The sequence below is a fragment of the Paralichthys olivaceus genome, chromosome 2, assembly GCF_024713975.1.
Source record: "Paralichthys olivaceus isolate ysfri-2021 chromosome 2, ASM2471397v2, whole genome shotgun sequence".
Lineage (NCBI taxonomy): Eukaryota > Metazoa > Chordata > Actinopteri > Pleuronectiformes > Paralichthyidae > Paralichthys > Paralichthys olivaceus.
Genome location: NC_091094.1, coordinates 29,478,182 through 29,496,820, shown reverse-complemented (window position 1 = coordinate 29,496,820; position 18,639 = coordinate 29,478,182). Strand labels below are relative to the sequence as shown.

The following is an 18,639-nucleotide window of genomic DNA, read 5'->3' as shown; positions in this document are numbered from 1 at the left end:
AACTAAAGCTCTGCTAACCTGTAGTGAGGACATCAAGGAAGTGGACCAGTGAGGCTGTGGAGGATCTCCAGGCGTGTTTGGACTCTACTGACTGGGATGTGTTCAGGACTGCTACCAACAGTCTGGATGAGTACACAGAGGCTGTGACGTCATACAGCAGCTTCTTTGAGGACTGCTGTGTACCATCATGCACCAGGATGAGTTACAACAACGACAAACCTTGGTTCATAGCCAAACTCAGAAGGTTAAGGTTGGATAAGGAAAAGGCCTTCAGGAGTGGGGACAAAGACAGATTCAAACAGGCGAAGTACAAGTTCAGCAAGGGTGTGAAAGAGGCTAAACGACTGTACTCTGAGAAGCTCCAACACAAGTTCTCAGCCAACGACTCTGCGTCTGTCTGGAAAGGGCTCAGGCAGATCACCAACTACAAGCCTAAAGCACCCCACTCCATCAACGACCAACGCCTAGCCAACGACCTGAATGAGTTCTACTGCCGCTTTGAAAAACAAAGGGACAGTCCTGCAACCATCCCCCACAACAGCTCCAGCTCCAGTGCATTCCCTCCACCTCAGCAGGGGCCTGGGCACCTCCACTAATGCCCACCTTAAAGGTCCCCCCTTCCACTCCCCCACCCACCTCAGTGACGACTCTTTCCATCCATGAGAGGGACGTCAACAAACTCTTCAGGAGACAGAACCCACGGAAAGCTGCTGGACCGGATTCTGTCTCGCCATCCAGCTTGAAGCACTGCGCTGATCAGTTGTCTCCAGTGTTCACAGACATTTTCAACACCTCACTGAAGACATGTCATGTGCCAGCCTGCTTCAAGACTTCAACACTTATTCCTGTTCCCAAGAAGCAAAGGACCACAGGCCTTAACGACTTCAGACCCGTCATCCCTGACCTCTGTGGTTATGAAGTCCTTTGAGCACCTTGTGCTTTCACACTTGAAAGACATCACCAACCCCCTCCTGGACCCCCTGCAGTTTGCCTACAGAGCCAACAGGTCTGTAGACAATGCAGTCAACTTGGCCCTCCACCATATCCTCCAGCATCTGGACTCCGCAGGAACCTACGCCAGGATCCTGTTTGTGGATTTCAGCTCTGCTTTCAACACCATCATCCCAGCTCTGCTTCAGGAGAAGCTCTCCCTGCTGAGTGTGCCTGACTCCACCTGCAGGTGGATCACCAACTTCCTGTCAGCACCGGATCCCCCCAGGGCTGTGTTCTTTCTCCTCTGCTCTTCTCCCTGTACACAAACAGCTGCACCTCCAGCCACCAGTCTGTCAAGCTTCTGAAGTTCGCAGACGACACCACTCTCATTGGTCTCATCTCTGATGGTGACGAGTCTGCCTACAGGTGGGAGGTTGACCATCTGGTGAACTGGTGCAGCCAAAACAACCTAGAGCTCAATGCTCTAAAGACAGTGGATATGGTTGTAGACTACAGGAAGAACTCAGCCTCACCTGCCCCCATCACCTTCTGTGACTCCATAATTGTCACTGTGGAGTCTTTCCGCTTCCTGGGAACTATCATCTCCCAGGACCTTAAGTGGGAGCTGAACATCAGCTCCCTCATCAAAAATGCTCAGCAGAGGATGTACTTCCTGCTGCAGCTGAAGAAATTCAACCTGCCAAAAACAATGATGGTGCACTTCTACACAGCCATCATTGAGTTCATCCTCACATCCTCCATCACCATCTGGTACGCTGCTGCCACTGCCAAGGACAAGAGCAGACTGCAGTGTGTCATTCGGTCTGCAGAGAAGGCGATTGGCTGCAATCTACCGTCGCTCCAGGACCTGTACACCTCCAGAACACTGAAGCGTGCAGGAAAGATGGTTGCTGATCCCTCCCACCCAGGTCACAAACTCTTTGAGACACTCCCCTCTGGCAGAAGGCTGCGGTCCATCAGGACCAAAACCTCATGTCACAAGAACAGTTTTTTCCCATCCGCTACTACGTCTCTGCTCTGAAGCAAGATGGCGGCGCCCAGTGAGGCTGCGGCCAAGCCGGCTCCCGATAACAATGTGTGTTTTATGTTAAATTTACCGTCAAAATCGTCTTCAAGAATCACGAACAGGAGTACACTACTGGGACTTAGAAACAACAACAGCACTAAGGATATGTCCGGAGTTAACTTCGCCACGGATCGAGAAACTCTTCTCGGTCTAGGAATAATGTCCCGAGACAACGGACCCTCCGAGAAGCGGCAGTGGAGACCGAGCATAGGACGGAGGATAAGGCGAGGTTGCCGAGCCGGCATCACACACCGCTTGAAAAGAAACCCTAACAAAACAGCACTACCATCTATTCTCCTATCGAACGTCCGCTCGTTAGAAAATAAAATGGATTATCTCAAGCTGGATTTAACCACACAAAGAAACGTGAGAGAATGCAACGCTATCATCCTAACCGAGACGTGGCTTCACAACAACGTTCCGGACAGCGCAATTAAACTGGATGGGTTTACAACATTCCGCGCTGACAGAAACCACGCCAGCACGGGTAAATCTCGAGGAGGTGGTGTGTGCATTTATATAAATAACAACTGGTGTACAAACGCTGCAGTCATTACAAGTCACTGCTCAGAGAACATTGAGTTTTTAACCCTCAACTGCCGTCCATTCTACCTGCCGCGTGAATTCAATACCGTCAACATCACAGCTGTTTATCTTCCCCCCAGCGCCAACACAAAGGAGGCACTCTCCACTCTGTACAATTCTGTGAGTACACTACAAAACACACACCCGGACTCGGTCTGCATAATCGCTGGCGATTTTAATCAGGCCAATTTGAAAACAGTAATGCCACACTATCACAAGTGTGTGAACTTTGCAACAAGGGGAGAGAACACACTTGACCAGGTCTACACCAACATCAGACAGGCCTTCAGAGCTGTTCACCACCCCCACCTGGGTTCATCAGACCATCTCTCTGTTATGCTAATCCCAGCCTACAGACCTCTGTTGACGAGAAGCAAGCCAGCTGTGAAACAGATCAGGACCTGGCCAGAGGGCTCCACATCAGCTCTACAGGAATGTTTTGAATGCACAGACTGGTCGGTTTTCAGGGAGGCGGCCACCACCAACCAGGACGTCAACCTCACCGAATACACAGACTCTGTAACTGGATACATAACAAAATGCATGGAAGATGTAACCGTCATCAAGGACATTACAGTGAGAGCAAACGAAAAACCCTGGTTCACCAGGGAGGTATGTGAGCTCCTGAGGGCACGAAATGTTGCTTTCAAGTCTGGGGACAAGGAGGCCCTCAAGTCTGCCAGGGCCAACTTGCACCGGGGCGTGAGAGCAGCCAAGCGTGCATATGGACAAAAAATAAACTCACACTTCACTGACACAAAGGACCCAAGATGCCTGTGGCAAGGCATCCAGTTAGTCACAGATTACAAACCATCCCCCCCACCGTGTGAGGACAACACAGACTTCCTCAACTCACTCAACACCTTCTTCAGCCGGTTTGAAGAAAATAACACCACAACACCCACAAAAAAACCCGTAAACCCCGACAGCACAACACTTCAACTGGACCCAGCGGACGTGAGGACGACCCTACTCAAGGTGAACCCCAGGAAAGCTGCAGGTCCAGACAACATACCCGGGCGTGTGCTCAGAGACTGTGCAGACTCACTCACCGACGTCCTCACAGACATTTACAACACCTCTCTGAACCAAGCCATCATACCAGCAAGTTTCAAAGCTACCACCATCGTACCACTACCCAAGAAGTCACCGGCATCATCACTGAACGACTACAGACCCATAGCACTCACTCCCATCATGATGAAGTGCTTTGAGAGACTGGTAAAGGCCCACCTAACATCCACCCTCCCCACTACTCTGGATCCATACCAATTTGCCTACCGCCCCAAGCGCTCCACTGATGACGCCATTGCAACAGCACTCCACCTCTGCCTGGCTCATCTGGAGAACAAAAACAGTCACGCGTGGATGCTGTTCATTGACTTCAGCTCTGCGTTCAACACCGTCATCCCCCAACATCTGGTGGACAAGCTGAGTAAAATAGGCATCAGCACTTCACTGTGCAACTGGCTGCTGGACTTTCTTACAAACAGACCGCAGACAGTCAGAGTCGGAAACAACTCCTCAGCGACCACCATCATAAACACGGGGGTGCCGCAAGGATGTGTGCTATCCCCCCTGCTGTTCACGCTGATGACCCACGACTGCTGTGCCAAATTTGAAACAAATCACTTCATCAAATTTGCAGATGACACAACAGTGGTGGGCCTCATCAAAGACAACGATGACTCAGCATACAGAGAGGAGGTACAGCTACTCATCAACTGGTGTGAGAGGAACAATCTGCTTCTCAACGTCAACAAAACTAAAGAAATTACTGTGGACTTCAGAAAGAAACACCCAACACACATCCCACTCATCATCAACGGCAGTGCAGTAGAGTCTGTGAAAAGCACAAAGTTCCTGGGAGTGCACATTACGAATGACCTCTCATGGACTACCAACACCACCGCACTGGTCAAGAAAGCGCAGACACGACTCCACTTCCTGAGAAGGATGAGAAGAGCTGATCTCCCCACTTCTGCCCTCACCATCTTCTTCAGGGATGCTATTGAGAGCATCCTGACCAGCAACGTCTCTGTCTGGCACGGCAGCTGTCTAGCTGCAGACAAGAAGGCACTGCAGAGGGTGGTGAGGACAGCAGAAAAGATCATCAGGTCATCCCTACCAGCCATTCAGGAACTGTACACTTCACACTGTTCCAAGCGGGCAATGAACATCATCAAAGACACAACTCATCCAGCACACAGGCTGTTCTCCCTTCTACCATCAGGGAAGCGGTACCACAACCTGCGGGCCCGCACAAGCAGACTGAGTAACAGCTTCTTTCCACAAGCCATCAGACTCATCAACACAGTGAAGAAAACCACATGAACGTTCCATAGTCACTTCACCATGCCACTGGCACTTGACTTTACTGTTGCACCTTGTGACCACTGATTGTACTTCTGCTGCTATGTGTTTGTGTGTGTGTGTGTGTGTGTGTGTGAGAGTGAGAGTGTGTTTGAGAGAGAGATTATTGTCAATGTCTTATTTAAATGTTTGTGTGTGTGTGTGTGTGTGAGAGAGAGATTTTGTCAATGTCTTATTTAAATGTTTTAAACTGCACATTGGAGACTGGTCAAACGCAATTTCAAACTTCTGTGCTAACCCTGTTACATAGATTTTTGACAATAAAGTACACTTGAACTTGAACTTGAACTACTAGCCTTATCAACAACGCCCAGAACTCACTCTGACACTTCACATTTCACACTCCACCTCTGCCTCCATATGTCACATTGACACTGCACTCATACATTCATACAAATGCACTCATACATTCATACAAATACATACTGTGTATATCTTTTTATTTTTATTTTTATATTGTTAAATTTTAATTCTTCTTATCTTCTTATATTTAGAGATGTCTAGCATGCACCGACAACACCAGAACAAATTCCATGTATGTGCAAACTTACTTGGCAATAAAAGCTTTTCTGATTCTGATTGATTTCTTTTGTTCTATTCTTACTGTCAACAGTTTAGTGAAAAGTTTATTATTCAGTGGGAATATAATACAGTGTTGAAAACATGTTAGTTAATAATATTCTTATGCTAAACAAATGTAATAATTATTGAATAGTGAATAAAAGTAAGAAAAACATTCTCAAAGTTGATGTTTCTTTACATATTTTGTAGCATTGTCTGTTGGTTTGCAAAGGGGGTCCTCAGCCAGAAGCTAATTCTGTTTGGGGGGCCAAGGCATGGAAAAGTTTGGGAACCCCTGCGGTAATTTACACAGATTTCTTTGTTTTCCAGGTTATACTTGCCTGCAATGCACTTCAATGAAAATGCTGATCACTCTAGAGCAACCACCTCTTCAAGGAAGTCAACATAACTGCTGCCATCCTCATGGGGCTCCTCGCGTATGGGAAGGACTTCACATGAGGGAATTACAAACCTCACCTTTTCTCCCAAGATGGCCCCAGCAGCAGCCGACGAAGCTCCAGTACGCCTGTAAAACTGGGAGAGGAGAGGGGTTGTTGCACTTTACTGACTGAAAATCAGCACCTCACAGACTTGTCAATATAATTTTTTATAGTGCAATACTTCTTGCAATATTTTGCTTTTATTATTACATTTTCTACATTTAGATCATAGTCTTTTCCATACACCACAATGTGTGATTGTTGCAGGTTACTCTGTTACGGTTTATTTTCTGTGATTAAGTAATTTTCAAATTATTCATTTCATAAATTGAACTCAACATTTTTAATAACCAGTTGATATATTTATTGTAAATATGCATTTCAATTTCTATACAAGTTAAATTGTATCATTATTTATGAAATAATTTCTAACTTACCCATATAGTCTGAGATTAGTCAGCGTAGTCAGCCCAATAGATGTGCATTTTGCAGAGAGAAAGTCAAGGACAGTTTACAGGCCAGGATGCTGTGTTATGCAGTTTGGGGGGGGAAAAAAGACACTTCGGTACCACAACGTAAAGACTGCGGCTACATTGAAGATTATTTGATAATCTACCTTGTATATCTCCCTGTAGCACATTCTCTGTTGTCATCATGGCACAATTACCACAGCTGCACCTGCAGAGGAAAAAGCGACATGTGAAATAACCGTATGAAAACTTAATGTCATGTGTACGTGATGACAACAATAGGGAACCGCTAATTTCATAACCACACAATTATATACAGTGACATGCTTTATGTTTCCAACCTTATTAAGCAACTGGCATCATATCAAATACAATATTTTCTAAATAAGCATTTTGTTACATGAATTGAGCTTTCAAACCGAAAATTATTAGGAACTGAGTAAACTATTTCTACCTGCAGCAGTGCTGCTATTACTGTGTTACTATGTTCTCGATCTCGGGAGTGTAACAGTACTGAAACCCATATCCAACCTGCCCTTCATTTCCAAAATCCTAGAAAAAGCCGTTGCTAACCAGCTGTGTGGTTACTTAGATAGTAACGGTTTATTGGAAAAATTTCAGTCAGGATTTAGAACCTATCACAGCACAGAAACAGCACTATTGAAAGTCACTAATGACCTTCTTATGGCATCAGATGATGGACTTGTCTCTGTCCTCGTCTTGTTGGACCTTAGTGCAGCCTTCGACACAATAGATCATAAGATTCTGCTACAGAGATTAGAACAACATATAGGAATTAAAGGAACAGCACTACACTGGTTTAAATCATATTTATCAGATAGATTCCAATTTGTTAATGTTAACAATGACTCCTCCATGCACATGCAAGTTAATCATGGAGTTCCACAAGGTTCTGTCCTTGGACCAATACTCTTCACCCTATATATGCTCCCCTTAGGCAACATTATCAGACAGCACCACATACAATTCCACTGCTATGCAGACGACACCCAATTGTATATTTCCATGAAGCATGATGAATCTAATCGCCTAGTTCAACTTCAGGAATGTCTCAAAGATATCAAGGCGTGGATGACCCAAAATTTTCTACTTTTAAACTCAGACAAAACTGAGGTTGTTGTAATTGGCCCTAAACATCTCAGAGAAACACTGTCTGACCAGATAGTCACTTTGGATGGTGTCAGTCTGGCTTCCAGCTCCACTGTGAGGAACCTTGGAGTGTTGTTCGACCAAGACATGTCATTTGACCCCCATATTAAACTAGTGTCTAGGACGGCTTTCTTCCATCTGCGCAATATTAACAAAATCAGAAACATCCTGTCTAAGCAGGATGCTGAAAAACTAGTCCACGCGTTTGTAACCTCTAGATTAGATTACTGTAACTCTCTATTAGCAGGATGCTCCATGAAGACTGTTAAAAGTCTCCAGTTGGTCCAAAATGCTGCAGCACGAGTGCTGACAGGAACTAGAAGGAGAGATCATATCACTCCTGTCTTAGCTTCCTTACATTGGCTCCCGGTAAAATTTAGAATAGAATTCAAGATCCTGCTCCTCACTTTTAAAGCCCTCAACAATCACGCCCCTCATATATCAAAGAGCTGATAACACCTTATTATCCAAGTAGATCACTTCGTTCCCAAAACACAGGCTCTCTAGTGGTTCCAAGAGTCTGTAAGAGTAGAGCAGGAGGTAGAACATTTAGCTATCAGGCTCCTCTCCTGTGGAACCAGCTCCCACTCTGGGTTCAGGAGGCAGACACTGTCTCAGCATTTAAAGTAAAACTAAAAACCTTCCTCTTTGACAAAGCCTATAGTTAGGGCTGGATCAGGTGAGTCCTGAACCATCCCTAGTTGTGCTGCTATAGGTTTAGACTGCTGGGGGAACTCCCATTATGCACTGAGCACTTCTTCACTTCCCTCTGTCTCTCTGTCTCTCTGCCCCCCCACACCTCTTTATTTATTTATTTATTTATTTATTAGTTTTAACATGTCATCATGTCAAAGTGTCACTTTGTCCTCCCATAGTCCCTCTGGCTCTTCTCTCTATCTCGTTTCAGATAACTCCGGCACCGGGACTACAGGACCACAACGACCACCATCACCATTGTCTGCATTTATTACAAGACCTCAGCAATTCATTAATATATCTAGTCATGTAGATCTATACATTGTTATTGTTATGGTTAGCCTTGATTTTGATGGTGCCAAATTGTTACCGGTCTCTCTCTCTCCACCTCATCTCTCTCTTCTCTCCCCCGCTTTTCACCCATCTCTCCTTTCCTCCCCCCTTACTTTTCTTTCCTCACCCCAACCGGTCGAGGCAGATGACTGCCCACATTGAGCCTGGTTCTGCCAGAGGTTTCTCCCTGAGTTTTTCCTCTCCACAGTCGCCTGTGCTTGCTCATTGTGGGAACTGTTGGGTTTCTCTATGTTAATATTGTCTTAAGGTCTTGACCTTTAAATGTAAAGTGCCTTGAGATAATGTAAATTATGAATTGGCGCTATATAAATAAAATTGAATTGAAATTGAATTGAAACTCGGGACTTGGTTTATGAAGAGTGATAATGAGGCTCTCAGTAGGCGTTTCAACCGGCATTGCCTAGTCCCTGGCTAACCCATAAATGGGCAAAGGGGAGGAGCGCGAGTGGAGCTGAGGTGGGCTATGTGAAGACTGACAACTGAGCCACACCCACGGAGCTCAACGTTACCTGGTTAGCTCAGGTTAAGAAGCTAAGCTACATGCTACCCGCCACTGCACGGCTGCGATGTTGTTGCTCTGGGACGGTCATAACAATGAACCGAACAGAGGTAAGTTACCCGAAAACCAGGCACGTGCACAGATAGACCCCTAGTGGTGCTCAAGCAGACAATGTCGCAGCAGACAAGAAGCCGGGTGCCGCTGGCACGGCGCTACACTCGGTAGCGTTTGGCGGGCGACTTACTTTTGCCATGTCTTAGCAGTCAAAGACGGCGCACTCCTTAAGTTTTATATTATGAGTGCGCTGCAAGTGCTTCATGATGTTGCTGGTGTTACCTCCCTTGGACGAAACTTGTCTCAGACAAATGTTGCATCGAGACAATCTCAACTTTGATAAAGTAGGCCCACACTTTGAATCGCTTAGACCTTAACGCAGACATGATCAGTCGACTAGGCACTGCATCATCACCTATCGCAGTGGAAGTGTTATGATTACACGACAGTGTCATGATTACACGACAGTTAGGTAGACAGACGTTCAAAAAGTACAGAGAACAGTATTGTTTGTCCAGAATCTTAATGGTACCTTACATTAGGGTTGTTGTAACCTCCACGTGCTCTGATAGAAGAAAAGAAAAGCTCAAAGTGCTCCTGACTAAGTTTGTAGGTAAGAATGTAACGGCATGGGGCAGCTGGCTGCTCTACCAGATCTTCGTAGATGCCCATAACACTTCTGCAACAAGCAATGAACCCAAAGATGGGTGTCTTTTTCTGGGTGGAATATAAGTGAACAAGTCTTTCGCATTTGTCTTTAACTTTCAGCCCTCGGAGAAGTGACTCAAGACGATGGTGCTTTCAAGGTCGTCAACGGAACTGCTCCCGTCTACCTCCAAACACTGGTCAGATCACGCACCCCAGCGGTGCACTTTGCTCATCTACATCAGCTGGCCGACTGGTACCCCCATTGCTGAAAACAAACAAAACCCGCTCAGCGAAGTCGCGACTCTTCTTTGTTTTGGCACCTCAGTACTCCCAACCAATGTCAGGACATTTATCTCCTGGCCATCTTCTCTAACCAGAACCTCAACTGTTGACAAAACATTTTGGAGAAGTTTGAGCATGTGACATGGATCCGAGAGGACAAAGACTTTTTGTGTGTTATCCTGAGGATGGATAAAGTAAGATCTCCTGTCCATGATGTCTAGGTTGACACCAAGCTCTCTGATCATTGTGATGTTTTTGAGAGGGACCATCACATGTCAAGGACACAACCCTAACTCCAATTTCATGGAGCCTAAAAAGGATCTCTTGGACGAGGTTTGCTTTCTCCTGTTGATAAGAAAGTAAGCAGTCTGAATCTTCCAGGAGTCATTGATTGCAACAACCATAAGAACCAATGCTTGTGTTGCCACAACATTTTCCATCTCACCAGCACCAATGTCAACATAGCCCTGAATTTGGTCTCCCCCGAACTCTGTGCATTAATGATGGATGAAATGTACATTCATAAGCAAACAAACTGTGTTTTTTCCTTCTTTCTTCAGCTCAGCAACATGGTCTTTTAAAGCTATGAATGAAGCAGCAGTGAATCCGGGATCTGCAGCGATGCTACAGTACCAATTTCGTATGGTCTGAGGATGAGGCAGAGCAAAGTGAAATGTCTCTCGGACATATTCATAGGCCTTTTGAGAGAAGAAGTGCAGCATAGTTGTGAATTGCTTCAAGGTTTTTGAAAAGACTGCCCTCTTTTCCTCTTTTGTATTCTCTGAAAGATGTCTCTGGGAATATCATCAAGGCCGTCATCACATCATCACAGACAGCTGTGATGAAACTATGAGAGTGATCTAATGCTGAGTCGGTACATTTTCCAGTCAGATGTTTTGCCTGAATGCTGTTACCCACAACAACATCTTCACATACATGTACTGTCAGAGCAAGGTCATTGTCAATATCATCTTGTGTAAAAAAAAAGCCTGTTCAGGTGTGTCTGCCATCATAGCCTGTTCAGGTGTGTCTGCCATAGCAACATTGCCCTGATCGGCAGTAAGATTTTTACCACTACTGCCATTGTCTACATCTGCAACCTCCTTGGTGCTGTTTCCAACAGAAATAGGAATGTCACTTAACTCCTCATTCATACCTACCAATACACATACCTCTCCCTCTGGGTTGTCCTCTTTTCCCTTGGAGTGTAAGTGTGGTGTCTGAAATGCTAACCTTCCGGTTATTGGACAACCTCGATCCCCACTCCCGCTCGCCACGACCGAGGTGCCCTTGAGCAATGCACCACCGCCCCCCCCAACCTCCCCGGGCGCTTGTCAACAGCAGCCCACCGCTCCAGTATATGTGTGTCCATGGCATCTGTCAATGTGTGTTTCTATTGTAATAGTAAAATCAGTTTCTTTGTTTCAATTCACTTTCCCCCCTTTCCCACGACACAAGAAACCAAGTTATTTTGAGTTTTAAATCCATATGTCTAGACTCTACTTCACACCTAAGCATAAGGTCCTGCAGGGTGCCCCAGGTGTAAAACAAACCAAAGGGGCTCGACGACAATAGGTAGGGGGGCAAACCCCGGCTGCGGGAAGGGGGCCTGACCTCTGCAGCAGGAAGGGGGGTGACCCTTGCAGGAGGGGGCTGACCTTGCCGCAGACAAAGTGAATGTGAAACACCCCCTTTGGGTCGTTCCTCAGGTATAAATGTTTAGTTTTCCCCATGCTCGGGGACTTTCTTCATCCTTGACCGCTCGCATGTTGATTGACCTTTTCTTTGCAAAGAAAATAAAACCTTGTCGGCCGGCAGAAGTCTCCATTTCATTATTCACCAGGAACAGAGAACATTTCCACGACAGTTTGGTGTCAGAAGTGGGATCCCTCGAGCGATCGTCTGGGACGGAACGTGAAAAGTGACAGGCCATCCTGGAAGAAAAACTTTCCAGTCTCCAACCTCAAATACTCTTCTGAGAAGGGAGGACTGCCCGCAAACGCCCTGGATCGTCGCCGCTGGGATTTCCACCTACGCAATTCAGCAAAATTCATCTGGTGAGCACTGAAATATTGACATTTAAACTTCTTCTCTTTCAAAAATTTGGGTTTAAATTTGGCTAAACATTTCCGCTTCTCACATATCCACAATCGCCTCAGGTCTTGTGCGCTTGTTCCCAGAAACGAAGCTCAGGGTTTTTTAAATCATTTGTTGCCATAAACGAAATGATTTGCTTTTCTCTTAGCTTGTAGCACAGACAAAGCTATTTGGTTTTTTATCATTTTTCTCCGTAAACAAAGTGAGCGGGTCTTGTGCGCTTGTTCCCAGAAACAAAGCTCAGGGTTTTTTAAATCATTTGTTGCCATAAACGAAATGATTTGCTTTTATTTTAGCTTGTAGCACAGACAGAGCTATTTGGTTTTATCACTTTTCTCCTGAACAGAAGTGACCCTTACAGAGATGTCTGTATTGAAGTAGTTGTGCACAGCCTCCATTTGGTATGGGGAGAAAAAGGTCATCGAAGGAGGGCCTCCGGTGGGGCCGATTGTGGATGGTATGAGAAGCAAATATGGGGATAAAAGTTTAAAACATTTAAATGTCTGGACAACTGAGTTTGGATTCCCAAAAGGGGGATCCCTCAGCTTAAAAAAAAAACAACAAAAAAAACCAAATCGATAGTCTGAAGAAAACTGAAGGGAAAAGAACAAGAAATAAGAAAGAAAAAGAAGGTTTCTGTAAGAAAATTAGAAAATATAGAAGATCAAAAAGAATGTTTTCAAATGTGGAAAGGGGAAACTGAGACACGAAACAGGAAAACAATACAGAAGCAATTACCCTTTTCATGTGAAAGTGTTGAAACTGATAAAAAGCTAAATTTACATATGCAAAGAACACCAGACTCGCAAACTTCTTCTTTGTATCCACAGTTGCAGGCTTTGAAGCTGGATCTAGACCTTGACGGCAACCCACCTACTTCAGCTCTACCCCCATACAACACAGCAACGTCCAGCAAGGGAAGAGAAACATGCTTCGACCCCACAACCAAACCCCCTTCTCCAATAGCACATAGACTGCGTCATCACAATCAAGATGCAGCCTTCAACATGCCCATGGTTGAAGTATCTGGACCAGAAGGTGCAACGTCCTGCATTGGTTGGAATAATACCACAGTGGACAGATCGGAGTGAAAGTGGTTAAGGGTTGCCGGAGAGGGATGGATTCCTGCTGACGAACCAAAACAACTTGTGAGATCAAAAGGAGGTACTGCACCACACTCACAAACACATACTGAGCAGAATAATACACAATCTACAGCAAGTTCACATAGCAGACATGCAATTGCTCTAACATATGTTCAGTACACATCTGATCATTTCAAGAAGTTTCCACAACATACACTGACCAATACAGAACAAGATGTTACATTCTTAGTTGACTCAGGAGCCACACATTCTGTGATAAAAACTTGAGAACTCACTAGTAAGCCAAAAATGAGTGGAGATTATGTGTACTCTATTGGTTCATCAGGTCAAACAATTAGAGAAAACATTACCATCCCACTCAAATGTGAGGATGGGACCAATGCAACCTTCAAGCATGCATTCTTGCTCTCAAAAGTCTGTCCCATTAATCTGATGGGCAGAGACTTGATCAGCAAATTAGGCCTTTGTCTCAACTCCAAAAGGTGTAAAAGTTCACAGACTATCCGATCTAGAGCCAAATTTCTCACACTCTTTTGTTCACCATACCTCAGACCTACAGTATGCATATCAATGTAAATTACAACCATCAACCTCCTCTGAGCTTGTTACTTTGGCTAGAAAAACAGTTTCAACAGCTACAATCAATAGATTTCATGACACCAGAGGATCTGCATTGCACCTCTCATGTGTCACCAGGACCTGATGAGCCATATGAGGAAGGCTGGTTGAGAGAGAGATTCGATAACCACACGCTGACAAACATTTATTAGACTCAAGATAAATGTGCTGTATCAGTCTCTCTCAAACCAGCTCAATGTGATGTGTACACCATAGACCATTAGGTCCCACACATCACACTTTCTAAACACACATCAAATAATTAGGAAGATTTGGGCCTAGAAACATTGGATCGTTCTATTCTTTTCTCACCAACACTGCAGTGTTATTCTAAAAGTTTTTCATCTGTTGTGCAAACAAAAAAAAAACAATCCAGCTGGTACCTAAAAGCACTTCTAAATCTTTTTCTTTGTTTGTCCGAAAATCAAGCCACAGCTATTCCAGCCCTACAGGAACAACAGAGCTGGATTTGCTGTTGTCACTAATCATGAAACTCTTGTCTCAGGTTCACTCCCCTCTCGCTATTCTGCACAAGCAACGTAACTTATAGCATTGAAAAAGGCATGCAAACTGGCAAACAACAAGACTATAACTATCTACACCGACTCTAGATATGCATTTGGTGCTGTACATGATTTTGGTACACTGTGGAAACACAGACAATTCCTAAAATCTGATGGTAAACCCATTATCCATCATGACAAGGTTGCAGCTTTTCTAGATGCCATTTTGCTCCCGACCTCAATTGCTTTTTGTAAATGTCTTGCCCATACTAACAATTCAGATTCTGTCTCTCTAGGGAACGCAGGAACTGATGCTGCTGCAAAAAGAGCCGCACTCCAACCCATCGTCCTAGATCTGTTGTTTGTTTCCACTCCAGTCTCTATTCCCAGTTCTCTCACAGCAATACAGTCCTTGGCCACACCACAAGAAAAGGCGTTGTGGACCCGCTGCAGTGCCACACAGAAAGAAGAAGTGTGGCAGGGACCCGACAACAAATCTTGTCTGCCCAAACACTTCTTTCCCCACTTTGCAAAATTGACACACGGATTGGACCATGTGTCAAAAGGTGGAATGTTGGATGCCATAATTCAACACTGGTTCACCAAACGTTTTTCGTTTCATGCGCAGAAGTTTTGTTAATCATGTATGGTTTGTGCAACATAACGCAGGTAAAACCAAAGCAATCACACACGCCGCACACCCACCACCAGACAGACCATTTGAACATCTGATGATGGATTCCATAGCAAAACACCAAACTAGCCAAGTGGCAGCAAAGGACGATGACATGTTACAATATTGCAAAAACTTATCCTCTACTCTCTCTCAAATCTCTCAGCAGGTGAAATCAGCCCTTCCACATCACTGCATGACCTCCAACCTGGCAACTGGGTGGTGACAAAGGACTTCAGACGGAAGCACTGGAACTCCAAACGTTGGCGAAGTCCATTCCAGGTGCTCCTGACATCTCAAACCGCTGTGAAGATCACAGAGAGAGCAACGTGGATTCACGCCAGCCATTGCAGAAAGGTCCCTGAACCAACAGCCAGCCATTGCAGGAAGGTCCCTGAACCAACAGAGGAATTCAGCTGTCGACCTGAACAACACGAGGACGGACAACGCGAGGACGAAGGAGCGCAAGACAGGACGACACGAGGAACAACAACTGTGACTTCAACAGACACCAACTAGACGTCAGGAGAAACACCATGCACCACCTGATCCTATCATGCTGGACAATGCTGATAGAGGCCTACACTTACAAACCTGCCAAGACTGTCATTCTGACAGAAGGACAAAATGCAACCTTTACCTGCACGGTCTATCCTGACATTTGGCGATCCGGTCAAATACACTCATATTTCTGATCCCCATCATTTCTCCAACTCAGACTCTGATTCTGATGAGGACACCCTGTAAATAATATTAATACTGTTTCGTTTTGGGTTTACTTTGGGTATTTTTGTTTTATTTTCTTTTGTTTTGTTATTGTTCTTTTCTTTTTGTTTGGCTCCTTCCCCGTCTAAACAACTGTCATGATGGTACATTTTAAAATCCACATGAATTACTGTGTCGGACAATTAATTTGTGACTTTATACTTTATTTTTGTTTCTTTTGTTTATAGTGAGTGATCAATTAATAATCAAAAGGGGGAATTGTAATAGTAAAATCAGTTTCTTTGTTTCAATTCACTTTCCCCCCTTTCCCATGACACAAGAAACCGGCCGCGGGAAGGGGGCCTGACCTCTGCAGCCGGAAGGGGGCTGACCCTTGCAGGAGAGGGCTGACCTTGCCGCAGACAAAGTGAATGTGAAACACCCCCTTTGGGTCGTTCCTCAGGTATAAATGTTTAGTTTTCCCCATGCTCGGGGTCTTTCTTCATCCTTGACCACTCACGTGTTGATTGACCTTTTCTTTGCAAAGAAAATAAAACCTTGTCGGCCGGCAGAATTCTCCATTTCATTATTCACCAGGAACAGAGAAAATTTCCACGACACTATGCGTGTGTTAAACAGGTGCCAACTGGATGGGTTAAATGCGGAGAACAATTTCATGTATGCATGTAAAAGTGTTAACGTGACAATAAAAGTAATTCTTCTTCTTCTTCTAATTTGAGCTAGTGCCTTCTCTCCCTGTTACCAGGCAGATGAGGAGAGCTGGATGAAAGCCAGATGTGTTTTCTTTAGATTAACGAAAACAACTCTCCCATATAAACGAGGAGTGAAGTTGCCCTCTTAGAAGAGATTCATATTGGCCCCGAATCTCTCCCCAAGCAGACTGCAGTGCTTGTATTGATGCTGAACTTTTTGGTAGTAAACATTTTATTCCATCAAGACGGTGTCATTGGAGATTCCTTCATCATCTTCACATCATCGCAACCCCAATATACGACATAAGAAAACGGTAGGCACAGCGGTGTCCTTCAGGCATGCCCTTCCCTAAAAAAATGACAAGAAATTATTATGTTATTGCACGGTAACTGAGTATCATTGATACAAAAGGCTTGTGTTTTCAAGTTCTGTAGATATAAAACTCTGTACATAGTGCATGCTCAAATTGTAGTTGCTATGTAAATATTACTTTCAAAGATTACTTAGGCTTGCACAAGGTTTGGCTGTCTCACTTGGAGAAACAACAGTATGATATGTGGGCGAAGAAAAGATTATCAGGTACAGGATCTTTGCATTAAATGCTATGAAATTTGAAAATTAGCAAAGAAAAATCATCACAGGGACATTCAACTTCACTGGTGTTTCAGTAAACCTGCCTTAACAGTGATGGCTCAGAGCAGGCTGTGCCTTAATTAAGTGTTTAGTAATGTGCAATGTAATGTAATGCAATAAATCATTAACCCATATCATTTTCAACAATTAATCAATTTAATCGCTTGTTGTCTCAGAAGTTATTAAAAACATTTCTGTGTACCCTTGTGTCAATGCTCAAATGATCTCTCTGAAAATGTTCACTGCACAGATGATAATTCTTTGCGGAGTCCAGTTCTGTCTCCTCATATTGAGCCTCTCAGGATCACCTAGAGGAAAACTACACAGACAAATAATTTATCTGTCAGTTATTTATAAGCAATCAATAAAATAATAGTTAATAACTTCGGTCTTTGTAGATATCACAGTTCACATAATCCATCAGTTGCATTGCTTCTTTGTGTGTTATTTTGGGATATTTCTCACACAAAAGTGACAAACGTTTTATAGGTGAGTGTTAGTGAGTGTGAAAGTGGACAATTCAAGACTGATTGCAACAGAAAAACTTAGTATTCAATAAAACCACACATAATGACACATCAAGTGAAAAAAATATTACATATATGTTTTATTATATACATTATAATTAAATAGTACACATAATTATTATTATCATCTACCCGGATACCCAGATGTAAATAGCATTGACATTAGCCTCAATAACAAACTCCAGTTAAACAGTTAATATATGGCAACATTTAAGTTATTCCTGTAACCGTGATATGACATTAATAATTATATATGACACACCATCATTGCCCACAACTTTAATGTTCACATTGTGTAATTTATAATCCCAAATTCTACATTGAAACACTTCTAGACTATGTTTAGAATGTGTACCGGTTTAATGTGACAAGGATTGAAACTCGTTATTCAGCATCAGGACCGCATCGGGCTGTGTTGCTCAATGGCTAACATAAGCTAATTAGCTTGATCTTGATCTGGCCTGCTAGCAGCTCGTGACAAATGTCGCAGCATCCACGGACAGTGCCCAGGTGTCACTCTGCTCTCAGTCCACGTTTCGCCTCCCTATACCTGTTCAACAATACCTGCTGGGGATGATCATGGCCAAAAGATATTTTAAAGGAATGGAAAATCGCCCTCTCCCCCCTAATTCCAGGTATGGATGGCTGACATGGTCTCAGTCATACAAATGGAGGTTGTTGAGGTTCTTGAGGACCTACTCAAAAAAATTCTCAACTATCCAGATCCATATCTTGCCCACCTTGACACCAAAGAATACTTTATTATTACCTCTGTTGGTACCTTTGAATGTTGTGGGTACCTGGCACCTCTGTTATTCTGTTACTTTACTATTTTATCCCTTTGCTATTGTTGTTGTTGTTGTTTATTCATTTCGTATGTTTTCTATTTCAATGCTTGAGTTTGTAATTAC

At 44.1% G+C, this 18,639-nt stretch overlaps 1 protein-coding gene across 2 annotated transcripts in view; it reads left to right on the top strand.

The window, feature by feature from the left end:
- The window catches only part of LOC138405527 (E3 SUMO-protein ligase ZBED1-like), a 28,296-nt gene extending 9,657 nt beyond the window's left edge, over nt 1-18,639 (top strand). Inside the window, exons 2-4 of one of the 2 annotated variants that reach the window (XM_069514659.1) lie at nt 5,870-12,209; nt 13,080-13,413; nt 15,316-18,639. The gene's annotated coding sequence lies outside the window, so the exon portion shown is untranslated. Of the gene's footprint in view, nt 1-5,869; nt 13,414-15,315 lie in introns of both variants that reach the window. The other variant, XM_069514655.1, reaches the window with a different exon arrangement.